General features: G+C 35.9%; 1 protein-coding gene and 1 pseudogene across 15 annotated transcripts in view; one reads left to right on the plus strand and one right to left on the minus strand.

Annotated features, from left to right (window-relative positions):
• LOC103351783 (ubiquitin-conjugating enzyme E2 variant 2 pseudogene) overlaps positions 1–13,081 on the plus strand; it is a 116,607-nt pseudogene extending 103,526 nt beyond the window's left edge.
• Positions 1–18,696, minus strand: part of DMD (dystrophin) — a 2,248,405-nt gene that overhangs the window by 1,858,657 nt on the left and 371,052 nt on the right. The gene's annotated exons all lie outside the window — the stretch shown is intronic.

An 18,696-nucleotide genomic window follows, 5' to 3' on the forward strand; every position in this document is an offset into this window, starting at 1 on the left:
CTCTTCTTTCCCGATGTTTCTCTTACATTATGATTTCCAGAGCTAAAAAGTAAATATTTGGCCTGATGAATCTATTATTAATGTCAACAAATAGGGTACCACTTAAATTACCATACTATCCTCATTTCTTGTGTTTTTATATCTGTATCAAATGTTAGAGTCATCATAAACTCCAGTGTTTTTATTTTTCTTAAACCAGCGTATCATTTCTGCTCCAGAATATATTTTAGGGGAGAGAGGAGAAAGCTAACTTAAGAAATTATATTTCCCCTTTCAATTTTATCTTGATTCATTCAGCTAATAGTTTAGTGTTTAGTATGTACCAGACACTTGATAAATAGCAATAAACAAAGTGCAGAAGATGCTTGAAAACAAGGATAGTGACAAACAATATATACACTATGATTTCCTGTATATACACACCTGTGATAAAGTTAAACTAATAACTTAGCACAGTAAAAGATGAAGAGCTAATCATAGAGCTATTATATAATACTATAATAAAAGTTATATGAATGTGATCTGTCTCTCTCAAAATATTAAGGTTTTGTTTGAGATGATACAATGCCTACATAAAGTGAAGTGAGTGATGTAGACACTGTGATACAGCATTAGGCTATTGCATATGAGTACTATAATACCATGACAACCGATCTAATAACCAGGATGAACACTGCTATGGATTGCATTAGTTTGGATGTGCACCCCAAAGCCCATGTGTTAAGGCCTTGGTCTGCAGAGTGGGTCCATTGAAAGGAAAAGAGACCATCAGTAGTTGGAGTTCAGTGAGTTCACTGGGGGCATTCTCTTAAAAGGTAACTCTCATTAGATTCATTATTACAGCACCAGTTGAGCCTGGACTCTCTCCTAGCTTCCCAGTTTATCATGTGGCCCTTCCTCTGCATGTGTTAAGCTATTGTCATCCACCACTCTAATCAGACCTTTAGGATCTCCTGACCTTGGACTTGAACTTCCAAACTTGTGAGCCAAATATACCTTTTTCTCTTTATAAAGTTAGCTGCCTTAGCATTTTTTTTTAGTAATAAAAAGTTGAATAATATGTGACTAATACTCAGGTATTGTATGCTGTGTAGATATGGTGGATGATGGAATGATTCACATGTCCTAAACAGGACAAAACAAGATGGTATAGAATTTCATTATGCTATTTATACCAGCATGCAACTTAAAACTTATGAATTGCTTATTTCTTGAAATTAACACTTAATATTTTTGGAATGCAACTGAACACAGGTAACTCAAACCATGGACAGCAAATGAAAAACTACAACACAGGAGGATTACTGTATACATAGTCTATATCTTCATGGTGCATTCATATAACATAAAATACTATAGGGGCTAGCACTGTGGGGTAGTAGGTTAATCCTCTGCCTACAGCACTGGCATCCCATATGGATTCTGGTTCGAGTCCCGGCTACTCCTCTTCCAATCCAGCTCTCTGTTATGGCCTGGGAAAGCAGTAGAAGAGAGCCCAAGCACTTGGGCTCCTGTACCTGTATGAGAGACCCAGAAGAAGCTCCTGGCTCCTGGATTCAGATCAGCTCAGCTCTGGCCGTTGCAGCTGGGAGTGAACCAGCAGACAGAAAACTTTTCTGTCTTTCCCTCTCACTGTCTATAACTCTATCTCTCAAATAAATAAATAAGATATTCTTAAAATAAAATAAAATACTATAATAGCTAATGCATTGGAAATTGGTGATATGGGTATATAGGAAACAGGCTCAATATATCGTCAAACTGGAATATATATATATGCCTTTGTCTGAATTCAGAGACAACTCCTCTAGTTCAAAATGAACACTATCACCTGACTTGATTCTTTCACCTGGAAATATGGAAGTTATTGTTATTTAAGGATCTAGGGATAGGGGAGAAAAGAAGGAAACAAAAGTGTGAGAAAACTTTCACAGCCAGGGTAACCCCTAATAAGAAAAGGAAATGAAAAACCCACAAGATCAACCAAAGCTAAGGATTAGCAATTCAGAAGGAACACTGATTAGTCACATAGGAAAAAATATGGAAGACATAATGTCTGATCAAACAGGCTCCAGTTGGGATAAGAAACACATGGCTGTAGAGTAAGACTGTCTTCAGACAGATGATTGAGAACAGCCTGATTATCAGAAGCATTAGCCAATATCTATAAACCTGTAATAATAAAATCAATGCAAAAGTTACTATTAAGCTCTATGTGTTAATTTTGTTTTATAAGATAATTGAGGAACTGTCATTTTGGAACCATTATATATTGTAGAATAAACCAAATAAGCTATTATACTGTCATTATGAACCTAGAATTTCAGTGTTATAGAAAAGATAGTACAGTAATAATCAAGTAAATTAATTCCTATTTTTAATCCAAGTGGTGATTATCTATATTTATGGCTTATATATTTTTCTGATTGTGCTGTGATTCAGTAACAAAGCTTCAAGATGGACTCAACTGGAAACCATTCTACTTAGTGAAATAAGTCAGTCCCAAAAAGACAGATATCCTGTGTTTTCCCTGATCCAAGGTAACTAATAGAGTACCTAAAATGTAATGGATTGGGGTGAAATACACATTTTGAGATTTGACCGTCTCTTCCGTTGAGGAGCAATGTTTTTTTTTTTTTTCTCTCTCTCTCTTCATACTATTTGTTGAACTCTTTTACTTAGTGTAGGGTTAACTATAACATCATTAAATAAACTGAAAATAGATCTTTGTAAAACTAACAGTGGGAATCTGAGAGGGAGGAGGAAGAAGGGTTAGAGCAAAGGTGGGAGGGAATGTAGGGAGGAAGTGTCACTATGTTCCTGAATCTGTACATCTGAAATACATGAAACTTGTATAACTTAAATAAAATTTAAAAATAAATAAAATAAAAAGATTAATAAATAAAAAGAGAATAAATGAAAATATAATATATAGCAAGAGATCAAGACAACCAAAACACAAGAAATTATAAGAAAGGGAAATTATTTAATAAACTTAGTTACTTTCAATCACTTTTGCAAATTTTGTTTCCTTTAAATTCTCAGATAAACCTTACGTGTGCTGAAATCTCTGAGTTTTTGAGCAGTGGAGGGATTTTCACCAACATAATTGTAGCTTAAATGTTGATATTCTAACACAATATCCTCCCACTATTTAATTTGCCTGAGAACTATCAATTATCTTATATTCGTATCCTTTCACTTACTATATCTGTAAATTATCTAGCAATCTTGTATCCACAGAAAAGGTATATTTTTACCCTGAAGGTAATTTTAATTAAGAGTATAGCCTTTAGCTAAAAATTCCAGCCATTCAATTAATGCTTATTAAGACAGATCTTCATATAGCATTTCCTATTTTCTCCTTTTTTTTCATGTCTGCAAAATGTAGAGGAGTTTTTAACCTAAATAGAAAGTAATCTTATTCACCAATGTGTTACCACATTCACTTGACTTCCATATGTTAAATAAACTCTTTGTTAACCAGCGTGTACATTATCACAAATGTAATGTACACTGTTGCAAATATGCTATTCAAAAGAATTAAACATTTTCTATTTTCTGTAGATCTAGCTTTAACACGCAAAATTACTTTAAAACAACCATACAGGAATTTGTTTCAGGGTGTATTTTTTAATAGATCAAAAGTGATCACTTTTAATGAACTAAGCAGTACTCTCAGTAACTTATTTTGAATATGTTCACTTAATAAATATTTATTTTTTTTCTTAAACATAAAGCTAACTGTACCTTAGCAAGGTAATTGCTTACAGTAATGTATCAGACATGGATCAAAGTAAGTTTCTTATTTGATTATTAAAACAGTCCTATAAGGTACATATTGTTTATTTAAAAGGACTTATTTATTTCAAAGGCAAAATGATAAAAGAGTGGGAGAAACAGAGAGCGAGAGAGAGATCCTCTATCCACTGATTCACTGCTCAAATGGCCACAACAGCTGGTGCTGAGCCAGGCTGCCATCAGGAACCTGGAACTCCATCCAGGTCTCCCACATGGGTGGCAGGGATCCAGGGATCCAAACACTTGGACTATCTTCTGCTTCCTTCCCAGGCAATTTAGCAGGGAGCTGGATAGAAAGCAGAGTAGCGGGAGCTCAGATATGGGATGCCAACTTGCAGAGTGGCTTAACCTGCTGCGCCACAATATCACCCCACGGGTATATTCTCCTTCAGAGTATCCCTCTTTCAAATAAGACAACCAGAGACCCAGAGAAAAGTAAATGACTTGCTTGAAAGCAAAGTAATGAATAAAGTAGAGGTATCTGATTAAAACACAGGCAATATGACCTCAGAGCCAACTCTCAATTACTACATTTTCGTGTCCCTATATCCGGGAAATCGCATCCAATTCCAGCTTTGCTATGTGCTGTTAAAGTACAACACACCCTAAGTTATCAGATTCTAGTCCTGTTCATTATCTTTGAGATTCTATTATTTAAATTAAACTGGACCCTGCCATCTTACACATTTCATCAACCCTCAGCAAAAACTCTGGCTACAATTCTCCAAACTGATGTTTCCAATTTTCTTTCCTCTCGTTCCTGGGCATCACTGAGAATTAAATCTGATTCCCTAGATCCTTACTGGCACTCAGTTTGTCTTGTAGCTATCTCCTCCCTTAGGTCAGATCTGAAAAAGCTCTGCATTCTGCAACCAAAAAATGGATATGCCCTTCAAAGGATTCAGCATCACAGCAAATCATGCATGGGCAACTGCTCTATCTGGAGCCACCACCGCACAGGCCGTTCAGAAAGTCCACCAGAACTCTTGACTCTTCCTTATTCTGCTCTGGGAAATAACTCTGATTGTGAAACTGGTATCTGTGCCATCGCCACAAACATTCAAAGCATAGACCAGAAAATCCATCCTATTGCTATTGCTGTTCTTAGTCTACCAGCAAAAGCTGCTTATAACTTAAAGTGTAGAAATGTGTTCAACTGATTGTTCTCTGGACTCCCAAACTGGATGTATAGGCGGTCATCTACAACCATTAATCTTTGTGTTTCTCAAGTCTCAACAGATGGTTTGGCTGGTACTTAATAAACAAAAGGCAATCAAATGACGAATGGACTCACATTGTTCAGAAGAACAAAGAATGCACCTTCTTGCCTTGAACAGGAGGATAAATTGACAAACACTGTCTCCTTGACCAAACTCTAGCCAGACTCCTCTAAACCTTCTTCTTGACCAGGCCTCAAAACATTTCCCAGTTTCTGTGGGGAGCAGGAACCTCACTTAAGCACTTGTTAACAAATCCCTGTAAGTTGCAAATGGACAAACCTGCTCCTTCTTTCAGTAATTTTTCACTTTCCTGACTTGAATGAGCCCACCCACTCACCTTCATTCTATCATTCTCTCTCTAAAACATCCAGTTACCTCTGTCAAATGGATGTTGAGTGCAGTTCATGCCAGGCTGTTTCCCTGATTGAAATCTGCTTTACCACTTTAACGGATGTTCTGCTTTGTCTTGGACATTTGTTTGGCTCATTTGTTGGTTTGGCTCATTTGTCAAGGCCATATGATTTTTAGACCAGGAATTCTCTCTCCATGGAAGAAGCTGTAAACAATTCAACTATTTGCTTTTTCTGATACATAATTGGTTTTATTTTTTCTCTCATGTTGATGTGATATAAATACAAAGCAAGCAGATTCAATGTAGTTCACAGATACAATTCTAAGAATATAATAATAATTCCTTTCCTCCCTCCCTCTCTGCTTCTCTCTCCCTCCTTTTCTCTATTAATTTTAAAGATAATCTGTATAAACAAAATACATGAAATTTTTTCATCTCATATAAATAAAAATATATCAAAAATTTCTAAGGTAACATTTCAATTTACTTTATAGTTAAAGGCTTAATGCTCCACTAAACAAAGAGTTCAACAAGTAAAACCATCCTAGTTCAGTGGGGATATAGGCAAGGACTATAAACAATAATCAAATGAAAAGATGACATTTTCACTCATATGCTGTAAATTTTAAAATAATCACAGATCATTAAATCTACAGTGATATGTTATTATTAACCATTGGATTGATAAATATATAAAACAAAGTTTGACAAAATTGTATTTGCAGCAATACTGATACACACAGGTATTTCTTTTTTTGATTTTTTGATTTTTTAAATTTTAGGTAGTTTGTTTTAATAAATATCTTTTCTCTGAATCACAGAATCAGTTTTGCCCTCTTATGGAAACATTAGCTAAGGGCTGAAAACAATGCTGCAGGTATGAGAAACAAACATTGGCTTCCATGGTTATTATTAATTTTATAGAAACAGAATGATGGGTCACATGCCTATTGATAGCAAGCAGCAATATAGTTATTTTCTTCTGCTATTATCCTCTGAAAATTCTATTTTCCAATAGATATTATATTCAATAATCAACTACTCTTAAATATTAATAGAAAAGACCATTTCTAGAATAGTAATGGCGCTGTGGCCTAGCAGGTAAAGCAGCCGCCTGCAGTGCCGGCATCCTATACGGGTGCCAGTTTGAGTCCCAGCTGCTCCACGTCTGATCGAGCTCTCTGCTATGGCCTGGGAAAGCAGTAGAAGATGGCCCAAGTGCTTGGGGCCCTGCACCTGCGTGGGAGATCTGGAAGAAGCTCCTGGCTCCTGGCTTTGGATCGGTGCAGCTCTGGCTGCTGTGGCTATTTGGGAAGTGAACCAGCAGATGGAAGGCGCTCTCTCTCTCTCTCTCTCTGCCTCTGCCTTTCTAATATATAAATAAATCTTTTAAGAAAAGAATAATAATGAGATTGAGAAATAGAACATTCTTTATGTATTTACTGATAAGATATACAGCATTTTTCATTTAGGAAGCACATTCATAATTTCCAGACTGTTTTGATCTTGCTTTGATTCTAGGTGTTGTTCTTACAGACCAAGAGTCAGAGAGTTTTGAATATATAGATTGCATTTGAAATAATGGGATTGTAACTCAATTACCCTTTCTCCATTTTAGTAGTCTTCTTTATAAATCTTTTCACCTAACCTTTGGCTCTGTGCCTCCATGCAAGTCTTTTTCATTTATTTTACTGAATAGGCAGTTTTACACAGTTTCACCTTAGGTTAGACTAATGCATTTATAGACTCTTATTCTGGGTTCATTAACAATCTCAGTGAGAGACCAGAAGGTGACCATTAGAATAAAACTGAGTCTTTCTTTTTGCCCTATATCTATCTTTCTATTGTTTGGTTTGAAAATGTCATGATATTTAGATAAAGTCCTGCATACCAACATCAGTGAATGTGCCAAGAGGGGAACATGATCATTTTACTACAATTAGATATAGAGGGGCAGACATTGACACAGTGGTTAAGATGCTGCTTGGGATACCCATACCCCTATTGGAGTAAGTGCATTAAAATCTTGGTCCTGCTTCCAATTCTAGCTTCCTGCCAGTGTGCACTTTGGAAGGCAACAAATGATGCTTCAAGTACTTAGGTTCCTGCCAGTCACGTGAGAAGCCTGGATTGAGCTCTGGCCTCTTAGCTTCAGCCTGATCAATGGATAAAAGACACCTCTCTCTTTCTCTTTCTCTCCTCTCCCTATGCTTTTCAAATACAGTGAAAATAAAAATATGTATATTTATGTGAACATACACATATATGCATAAACATATTTGGGTACTGCATGATTATACTCAATATGTTTTTTTGAATACTATAGTCTATTTTTACATAAAATTATGAATTATGTATAGAAATTTTGGAAATTATACAACATGGATGAATAAAATTTATGTGGCCTGCCATTCTAAAAAAATGTAGTAGAAGGATAAGATATTTCATCTCAGCTTTTTGTTTTGCTGTATTTTTGTCCAACTTGACTTAGGGGTTTTGTTATTTTGATTTGATTTCATCTATTTAGACAGATATTCATTTGCTTTCTTTATGTTTTTCTTCCTCTAAGGAAATATTATACTTAATAAATGTTTGAAATATGAAAGAGTAGCTGAACATAATACTTAATAAAAGGATTTTATGGTATTGTTGACTCACCCATTCTATTTAACCTCAGCCTCCAATTATTCCCACTGCTATTCTGTAAGCAAACTATACATTTTGTTTTAGCTTTAATAAACAGTCATTGTAAATAAATCAGAACATTCTGATACAGCAAAGCCCTTAGCACAATGCTTGTCCCATAGAAACTCAATAACTCTCCAATAAATATCGAATGAAATTTTAATATTTAATTAATGTTCATAATCCCACTAGTCAAAATGACTACTGTTTATAAATATTTTGTTTTATAGTTCTCCATTTACTTTAATTAGCATGTTGAAAAGAAAGTAATATTGTATTTACTTTTTAGCAAAAAGTTGTATTGGCCTTATCTCTGAGCTAATCCCAAGCAGTTATTAGGAGTTGCTTTTGAACTATTTGAGTGTAAACTGCTATGGTTTGTATATGGTTTATCCCCCAAAGGTTCATATGCTGGCAGCTCAGTTCGCAATGTAATGACATTGAAAGGTGGCAGGATTTTAATGGGCAGGGACAAACTGGTGGTGACTAAGTCATGACTGTCCTTGTGAAGGAATTAATACTTTTTTTTAAAAGATTTATTTTATGTATTTGAAAGACAGAGTCACAGAGAGAGGTAGAGGCAGAGAGAGGTCTTCCATCTGCTGGTTCACTCCCCAGATGGTTGCAACAGCCAGAACTGCGCTGATCCAAAGCCAGGAGCTTCTTCTGGGTCTCCCATGCAGGTGCAGGGGCCCAAGGACTTGGGCCATCTTCTACTGCTATCCCAGGCCACAGCAGAGAGCTGGACTGGAAAAGGAGCAGCCGGAACTAGAACCAGCGCCCATATGGGATGCTGGCGCTTCAGGCCAGGACTTTAACCTGCTGCCACAGTGCCAGCCCAAAAATACTGGTATTGTAAAATAGGTTATGTCTCATAGGAGTGAGTTAGCTGCTGAGAAAGAAAGTTGTTACAAAAAAGTGAACCTGCCCTCTCTCCCTCCTTCACTCTTTCTCCTTCTCTCCTCTGTCACACACCATTTGACTTTATCCACCATGTTGTCAAACAACCAGGGCACAATTACCAGGTGCCAGAACCATTCATTTTATACTCTTCAGCCACCAGAATCATGACCAAATAAACCCTTTTTCCATATAAATTTCCCAACGACAAGTATTTTATTATAGCTACACAAAATGGAACAAGACATGTAACATTACTGCTATGTAATTTTCAAGAACACGTACTTCTGTGCCCAAGATTTCTTTGGCTGTTAGAGCATGATTGGTTGACATTTGGTGTCTCCTAATGAAAACAAGAATGAAGCCATTTCAGGTGTGTACATATTGATCTCACTCATGCTCTTCTTCCAGTAGTGAGAGCACAACCTTATTAATTAGGGAAACTCTTATGAAAAACATTTTTATACTGAAACTTCAGTTTCCTAAACTCAAGAGTTTATTATTTTCATTGTGGTATAATGAAAATAGCACACCAAAACAGAACATACACCTTTGCAACTGGAGGAAGTTGATGACACAAAAACATATGACTACCTAATGGCAAAGACATGTACACATTAATATGTTGTAAAGGTTTTAATAGAGGAAACAGTGAAATAACTTAGTCTTCATAGCACATAGAACAAAAAGAAGTGCTGAAGATAAAAGAACTTGCACCAATGCTGCCAATATTATATTTGCATTCCATAAGGCCATTTAATTTATCCAAAGCAATATTGGCAGGCACATTAAGGTTATGCATTTGAAATTTATCGCTTTTTTGTACTTGTGTTTTATTTAATTTGAAAATATTATTTGGTATTATAGATCTATATGCCCTTTAGCCATAAACAGTGTGCCCTTTGTTTTATATTTGTGCTTATGTAAGTAACTTTTTAAAAAATAATATAAATAAGCATTGATTGAACACAGGAATTTTTAGTTTCATTTAAATTGGATTGTTTATTATTCAAGAAAGAGTAGCACTATGCTATAACAAGCACCAAGTAAAATGTGTTAACACAGGAGGAAATTGAATTGCTTCTTTTTAAAATTTTCATTTATTTATTATTTTTATTTCAGAAGGAGAGTGCGAGGGAGTAAGCGAGAGACATGGAGACAGGAAAGAAAAGCACATTACCATTCACTGGTTTAGTACCTGAACACCCATAACAAGTAGGGTTGGGCTTGACTGAATAAGGGAACTGAGAACTCAATCCAGGTCTGCCATGTGAGTAACAGGAATCCAACTACTGGGGCCATCACCTGCTGCCTCCCAGGGTGCACACTATCACGAAGTTGGAATTAGGTGCAGAACTAGGTCTCAAACCCAGGTACTTCAATATGAAATATAGGCATACCGAGAAGCATCTTAACTTCTAGGCTAGGGGCTGGTACTCTGGCATAGTGGACTAAGCTTCTGTCTGTGGCTCCGGCATCCCATATGGCCACCAGTTCATGTCCCAGTTGCTCCTCTTCTGCTCCAGCTTTCTGCTATGGCCTAGGAAAGTATTAGAAGATGGCTCAAAGTGCTTGAGCCCCTGCATCTGCATGGAAGACCCAGAAGAAGCTCCTGGCTCCTAGCTTCAGATCAGACCAGCTCCAATCGTTGTGGTCATTTGGGGAGTGAACTAGAGAGTGGAAGACCTTTCTCTCTGTCTCTCCTTCTATCTGTAAATCTACCTGTCAAATAAATAAACAAAAAACCTCTAGGCCTAACACTTATCCATATGTTGGTTCTTTTAAAGAACAAATTATTCAAAAATAGAGAGGACTAACATTCATGTTCACATACATCTCCACTCATAGGAAGGTTGAAAAATTTGTCAAGCAATCATTTTATTTAAAAAATATATCTTCTAATGGTGTTGGAAATATGTTACTGTTTTGGCTTAATAATAAGTAAGAATTAACTTTCTATGCTTGATAGTGCTTGAAGGTACTATCTTTAAATAAAGCCAGGGTATCAGCTCTACTTTGGTTGAGTTAGCATGAAAAGCAGCAAGAGAGGAAAAAAAAATGAATTAGAACCAATTAAAATGTTATGCAATATCTTGAAGGGGTATAGTGTAAAACAGGGACAAGGAGAAAACTATGATGTGAGATGTGCTTTGATAGCTGTCCTCCCTGGCTCTATACCAACTAGTGAAATGCCCTTCTGCAGGAACAATCAGGAACCTTAGATCATGTGTTGACACAGCATCATCTGAAAGGTCAAAGACTACTCCACTGGACCAAATATATAAATACACACATATACACACAAAAATGCACATTGTACATACACATAAAATTATGCAAGCAAGGAGTTTAGCCTAGCAGTTAAGAAGCCAGTTAAAAATCCCTGTATCCCACATCAGAGTAGCCACAGTAGAGAGTCTTCCATTGGATAGAGATGGGAAATTATGGAGATAAAAGATAACAACAACAGCAACAAAGTATTTAAACACATCAGTTATATTTACATATTTTTAAATCCATACAATCACACTGACGCCAAAACAAAAAAAAAAAAAACAAGCAATAATAAATAAAATCATTACTGGTAATCTTTGGAGATTATAAAACTACCTCATTATTTTGGAAATTGTTCTCTTTGGAGAGAAACTGAGGTATTTGCTATGTTTCTCCTGTATTAACTCTGTAACAGTGCAACCAAATAAGTAATATACAGAAGTTCTCCTTTGAAAACCCCAGCTAATAAATGATGAAGGAATGATAACCATCGTACTATTTTACAACCTCGTAATAAAATGATTGAGATAGTGATCATTAAAGCCTGCTTAAAGCAAATATTGTGTATCTTTTGATGCAAGTATACAATACTAAAGTCATCTTGCAAAAAAGAGAATCAGACATGAGCATCCCTCTGGATTCTAATTTATCAGAACCACAGAGAACAGAGAAATATGTGAAACAGCACCATGTGAATATAATCTATATACAAATGTCTCATTTCTTCAACAATGAGAGAGACAGACTCCTATAGGCTGGGAAAACAAACTACATATATGATATGAAAAAGGTAAAATGTTTCTGGTTGACACAGCAGCATTGGGGTTACATTTGAAAGAAGGTTAAGAGGTAAGCATTTGGGATGTCCATACACCATATGATACTTCCTAATTTGAGTCCAGGTTCCACTCCTGATTCTCATTTCCTGCTAATGTGTATCATGGGAGGCAGGAGGTAATGGCTCAAGTAGTTATATTCCTGTAACCCCCTTGGGAGGCCCAGAGAAAGTTCTCAGCTCCTGGCTCCAACCTGGCTGAGCCCCAACTCTTACAGGCATTTGTTAAGTGAACACAGTGGTAGGAAATCAATCTCAATCTCTTTCTCTTTCTTTTACTCTCTCTCTTTCATAATTAGATAACATATGACATTCATTCTTATAAAATCTGAGAGGCAAAAAAATAATTTCAAGGGATGTCTAGTGTTCAAATTTTATCCTTCATATGTGGACATAATAAATTGAACAATAACTTGGTCGAGGTGTAGGAGTGGAGTAGATGTCCCAAGTTCACTTTGATGGCTATTACCTGAACTCATAACCAACTCACTCATTTTTGTTTCAAATGAATGCCCTGAGATACAAGATCTGCATTTAAACTTGAAAATCCGCTTTCATAAAGTGGTGAATTTGGGTTCATTGTTCTCTAGGAGAATATGGAAGTTTCCATAGTAGTTAAAGTAAGTTCCTCATAATTTTCACTTGTTGGAAGAAGTTGAAGAAGGACAAAAAGGTGTAGGTGATGCTATGGTCGAAGATGTTGAAGATATGACACTTCCATGATGGAGAGGTGCATTTATTAGGCCACCAAGGGCAAACTATGAGAAAAGAATATACAGCCTGAGGATAGAATGTGGAACTATCCAGAAGCTCCTCCCATCAGTTAGATTTGAAACAAAAATTAACATGGGTGGAATAAATAATTCCAGTGGGATGGTAGATGCGCAGAGCATACCACTATTGGCAAACTGGCAAAATTCATTTAGTATCCGGGTTATACTTCAAGAGCTAGCATGTCTAATTAAATAAAACATGACCCTTCCACAGTCATCAAAAAGACAAACACACAATTAATTTTACGTCTTAAATCAAGACTCTTCTAGTAATAGCAATGCTTTGATTAAATCATGATGCAAAATACCCACACATTAAGTAGAAATATCCAGCTGATATACATGACCCAGACATTTGTAAGAATATATCTAATATATGTATACATATTATGTTTTCAGGAAACAAGAGTGAAAATCCAGCACATTTTTCTTTCTCTTGTTGAAGCACTGTCATTTAAACATAAGCCTGGAGTACTCAAAGTAGAATTCAGGTTTACAAGACAAAAGCCTGGCAAGAAGTGTCAGGTGGAAGTACAGATGCTTTTCTGAAAAGTAAAAATCTCAAGAAGGAAAAGCAGAAATGGCATCCTTTATTCATCTTGCGTAGCAAATAGCCACAGCTGCAATTGTTTAAGGTAGCAGGTACAATGAATATTATCACAAATCGCATTAATTTTGAAGCAGTGTGGGTGCTGACAACTAGTAGTTCTAAGAATACATTCAGGATTGTTTGGATAACTGTATTCACAATAAATAAATGTGGGGGTGGGACAATGTATTACCGTTAAAAGCTGTTTCTGTGTGTTTCATTTAACAGACATGGTAAATATAAACAGTCTTTGCTTTGCAAATTATGCATTTAAGTGAAGTCAACAAAAAAGGACATAGGTGTAAGGCTATGTGATTTTGAAAGTAAAGTTAGTCTGCGGCACAGTGGGTTAAAGCCCTCGCCTACAGTACTGGTATCCCATTTGGGCGCTGGTTCTAGTCCCAGCTGCTCCTCTTCCCATCCAGCTCCCTCCTACGACTTGGGAAAGCAGTAGAAGGTGGCCCAAGTCCTTGGACCCCTGCACCCATGTGGGAGACCCAGAAGAAGCTCCTGGCTCCTGGCTTTAAATCGACATGGCTCCAGCCATTGCAACCATCTGGGGAGTGAACCAGTGGATGGAAGACCTCTCTCTGTGTCTCTACCTCTCCCTGTAACTCTGTCTTTAAATAAATAAAATACATCTTTTTTAAAAAAAGAAATTAGTCTTAAAATGTAAATAAAATGTGGAATGTGTCCTTGTCAGAGGAAATATGGGCAAAAAAGTGTCATTTGTCCAGCCTACCCGCTCTTCCTTTATAACAGTGTGAGAACAAGAATGGGAAGTTCTCTCTTGTCACTTCATGGATATGGAGTGCATAGCTGTGACATCAAGCACATTGAAAGTACCAAACAATACAGTAAACAGCATCACTGAGAAGGTTAACAATGTCCCAGGCACAGGATTGAGCTAGAGCACCTTGTAGAGGCAAACATATTTCTAGAACATAGTATCAATAGTGTAAAAATGATAGATGTGGGGAAAGCCCTGGGAAAAGCACCCAAGAACAGAGCTAAGGGATTGAGCATCAATCCAAAAATAACAGACATCCTCCTGGGACAAGGGCAGAAGCTGGAATAGAAAGTACTGGCATGGCTAAGGTCTTGCAGATGCATATGGAGATGCCAGCAAGAAAAACAGGATACTAAAGACAATACAACCTATTACTATACAGACTCATAATGTCATAGGCACTTCCATTCACGATCTCTTTAGGGCTTGGCTGGGAAGGATCTTCACTTAACACCTGCAAGGCACTGGAAGGCAGTGAAAATTCAGTAAGTGGTGCTAGTATCCATCTGTTTGCTACACCAGCAGCATGGGAGATTCTTAGAGATTCTCCTCTTTTATCCCTCATAGCCAGTCAATTGTCCAATGTGTTAAATTGAGTTCTCCAGGATCAGACCTGAGACAGGTATTTGAATCCAGGTAGTTTATTGAAATGGTGTTTACAGAAAGCATCAAGAGAAGTGATACAAAGAAGACAGGAAGCCAATTCAAGGTGCAATAATTAGCAAGTTATGACTGTTGGGAACTGGGACTCAGTGTTCTTGGGGACCTCTGGTATATGGTATAGATATGTCCCACACTTTCAGTCTCAAGATTTAAAACTTCAGGGGTTTTGCCATCCAATCTGTCATCAGCAAAATGATGTCACTTATAGCCTCAATATTTCAATACCTCTAGTCTTCCCCACAGTGGCAACCCTGTCAGACAAAGTTCTCAGGTATAAATAAGAGGAAATTCAACAGGTAAAATGGGAATGCCAAAAGAATACGAAGAGTATCTACTAAATTCAACAAACATCATATATCCATCTTATAGTGTCTGCTATACTTGTCCTTGCTTTGCTCAATCCAATGCCTCATCTTTTTTCCCTCATTTGAGAAACAAGTTTGAAAATGCAATCTAAATCGAACAGGAAGCATGAAGATAGTTCAACTGAATTGGAAGTTGCCAATTGGAGGAAACTTCTATGCACTCTTCAAATTGTGAAGCCTGTTATAACTTGTCCAGTTAGCTTTGTTACTTCTTTTGTGTCAGCACTGCACCTTGCACAATTTCCTATTGTTTAATTCCTCATGCTTCTCAGAACTATAATTATCTATTTACAAATCCACTTTTCTCAGATGACTATTAGTTCCTGAAGATCTGTAACTGAGCCTTTATCCACCTTTGTATTTTAGGCACTGAAACAGATCCCTCAGACTCAGTACTCATCATCTGCTGGATGAGTAAATTAACGTGCACGTTGCTGCTAACGAGTTTGTTTACCATTTTCTTCAGAATCTGCTTCTAGTCACATTAAATGGCTTTACTCAAGGTATTTCCAGCTTTAAAACAGATTTTATTTTTTGACAGTGATTTAGCACCACAGAAGGTTTTCAGTTATTTTCTAGTTGTTCTTAAAAAAAGAAATAGCAATTTTTGGTGAAAGGAAACAAGACAGAAAAAGAAGTTCCCACTATCAGTTTGAGTTTTGAGAGGATCAAATTGCTTCAGCCGGAGGAGTCAATACTGATAAGACACCAAAGGCAGCTGGAGAGTCTCCCAAGATATGACTCTAAAAGATATTGTTAATCTTCATCTAGTACAAAATATATATACATACCTACAGAGTGAACATATGCCTTGAAAATAACAAAATTTTAATCTAGGATAAACACAGTCACTGCTACTAAATGAGTTTCTGTGTTTCCCAAAATTCATATGCTTAAATCTTACACTCAAAAGTATTAAGTGGTAGAGACTTTTTTTTTCACCATGACTTGATTATCAGGGTAGAGCCCCCATTAATGGAATTAGTGCCTTAAAAAAGAGACCCTAAAAACTTCTTCACCTTCTTCTACTATGTGAAGTCTCAGGAAGCAGATAAATGTTATTGAAGAATCAAACACACCATACATACACTGAATCCTCTGGTGTCTTGATTTTAGACTTCCTAGCCTTCAGAATCATGAAAAACAAATTTCAGGGGTTTATAAGCCACCAACTAATATACACATAGTAATCAGTTCTTAAAGTGAAATGATAAATACAGATTGAAAAAATAAAAATATTCCCATATACCACCCTCCCAATACCCAGATGCATAGATAAGAATTCAATCACTACCAAATTCTACTTTCTCCATATAAGACTATAAAATGATTGGTATGAGACCAAACATGCATGCTCTATGCTTTATGGCACAAACATATATTTGTATATATTTGTTTATGTGTTTGTATGTATGTATTTTACTTTATACAAATATACATATATAATAAACTAGGACATGCATATATACATATACTCATGTATATGTGTATACAATATATATACATGTATTATAGAACTTCAAAAAGTTAATGGAAAATGAAATTAAAGATAAGTCTTTTTTGGTGCAAAATTAATTGAAACCCATGCATAGTTTATTTAATAATGTTTACTTTCCATTAACTTTTTAAAGCACCCTTGTATATAAATATATATGTTCTAAATTTTAAGCAACTAATACTATACAGTGACCCCATTTCAACATCTATTCATATAAATTCATGTCATTCTTTCAAACTGTAATATAAAGATATTTTGTATGGACCACATCTACCTATATCCATCTAGATTACCTATTAACTATTTTCCTATTACTTAGTTACTGAGAAAATCCATGTACTTTTCCCTTTGAGAAACATACATGAGGGACAAACTCCTTGTTGTAGAATATCAATGCAAAAATATAACCACATTTTCAGTTTGAGAAGACAATGCCAAGTTGAGCTTCAAAGTCTGTTTGTGCTACACCATCATGTCTGATGGCTTGTTTCTTCACATTCTTACTGCCAGTGTATATTCTCAAGCATTTTCAAATAGATGTGAGAAAAATGCCTGAGCTTTAAATTCTTCAATGGTGACTTTCATAGCCAATTGTACTTTATATAGTTTTAATTGCCTACTCATCTCTTTGGCCAAAGTTCCTATATATAGACTTCCTCCGTAGCTTACTGTGATGTTTCACAGTAAGCATTTAAAAATATTCTATTCATAAATGATTTTTAATATTTCACAAATGTTCTTATCCAAAATGGAACATCATTGCTTAAGCAGTAAACTTATGATAAATTTTTGCTTTATTGCAGTTATTTAAAAATATTATAAATGTCTATAAATAATGCTATAACTGAGAATCTGTAACTATTGAGTAAGCGATTTTTTCCTATACAGGTAAGATTTACTCTTGAAAATGTTGAGGCTATGTGGCTATCATTCATTTTCATCAAGTTGTTTTAATCATTGGCTCATGTGCATGGAAATTATATGAAAAGAGTATACAGTAATATATGCACTCTGGCATTTATGTACTGAGGTAAGAGAAACTTTAGAGAGTGTGAGGAAAATTGAATTAACAAATAAGTTTCTTTTGGTGAAAACAATTTTGAAATCCAGTCATAATCTTTTCATTATATTTTCCATGAACTTTTTGAAAATCCCTCATATGCATGGAGGTCAAAATGTTTTGCATCAAAATAAAATGATCATTTAAATCCATTTCCATGAACTTTATGAAGCACACTAGTATGTGTTTATGTGTGTGTACACATATATAAAACTGCATAGCTGAATGCCACATTAGTTTTCTTATTGGAATCAATACACAATACAAGTTGAAGATAAACAGTTTGACATTCTACATTTTAGATCATTGCTAATCCAGTATATTAAATTCCCAAAGAAACTCAGTAGTTCTTTTGTGGGTAAAAATGGCATTCATTTTTGAATAATTTTGAACACTTGTTTCACTTATGATATCAATGTTCATTCTCATACTATTTTCAACTGACATTGTTTGACATTAATTTTATAGTTTGTTGAAAATTAAAAACACCATAAACTGTCTCTAAGGATATGCTTTCCTGAAAGCATCAACAGTATCACAAGAAATGGGATTTTAACAAAGTAGATGCTTGTTTACAATAGGTGGAGACCATGTTCACAATGATGAAATAATTTGTATTACAAAAATATTGACCAGCACCTTTCAAATTTTTTAATTTGTTTATCTTAGAGGCAGCCAGACTGCCTACAAGAGCTGGAGCTGCACCAGAGCCAAAGTCAAAAGCTGAGAACTAAATCCAGGTCTCTTCTCTAGCTGCCAGAAGCCCAATTACTTGAGATATCACTGCTGCAACCCAGGTCTGCATTATCAGTAGCTGGAGCCAGGAACTAAAGCCAGGTACTCCCATGAGGAATATGGGCATTTATCCACTAGGCTAAATACCCATCCCAA

Source organism: Oryctolagus cuniculus, chromosome X, assembly GCF_964237555.1.
Source record: "Oryctolagus cuniculus chromosome X, mOryCun1.1, whole genome shotgun sequence".
NCBI lineage: Eukaryota > Metazoa > Chordata > Mammalia > Lagomorpha > Leporidae > Oryctolagus > Oryctolagus cuniculus.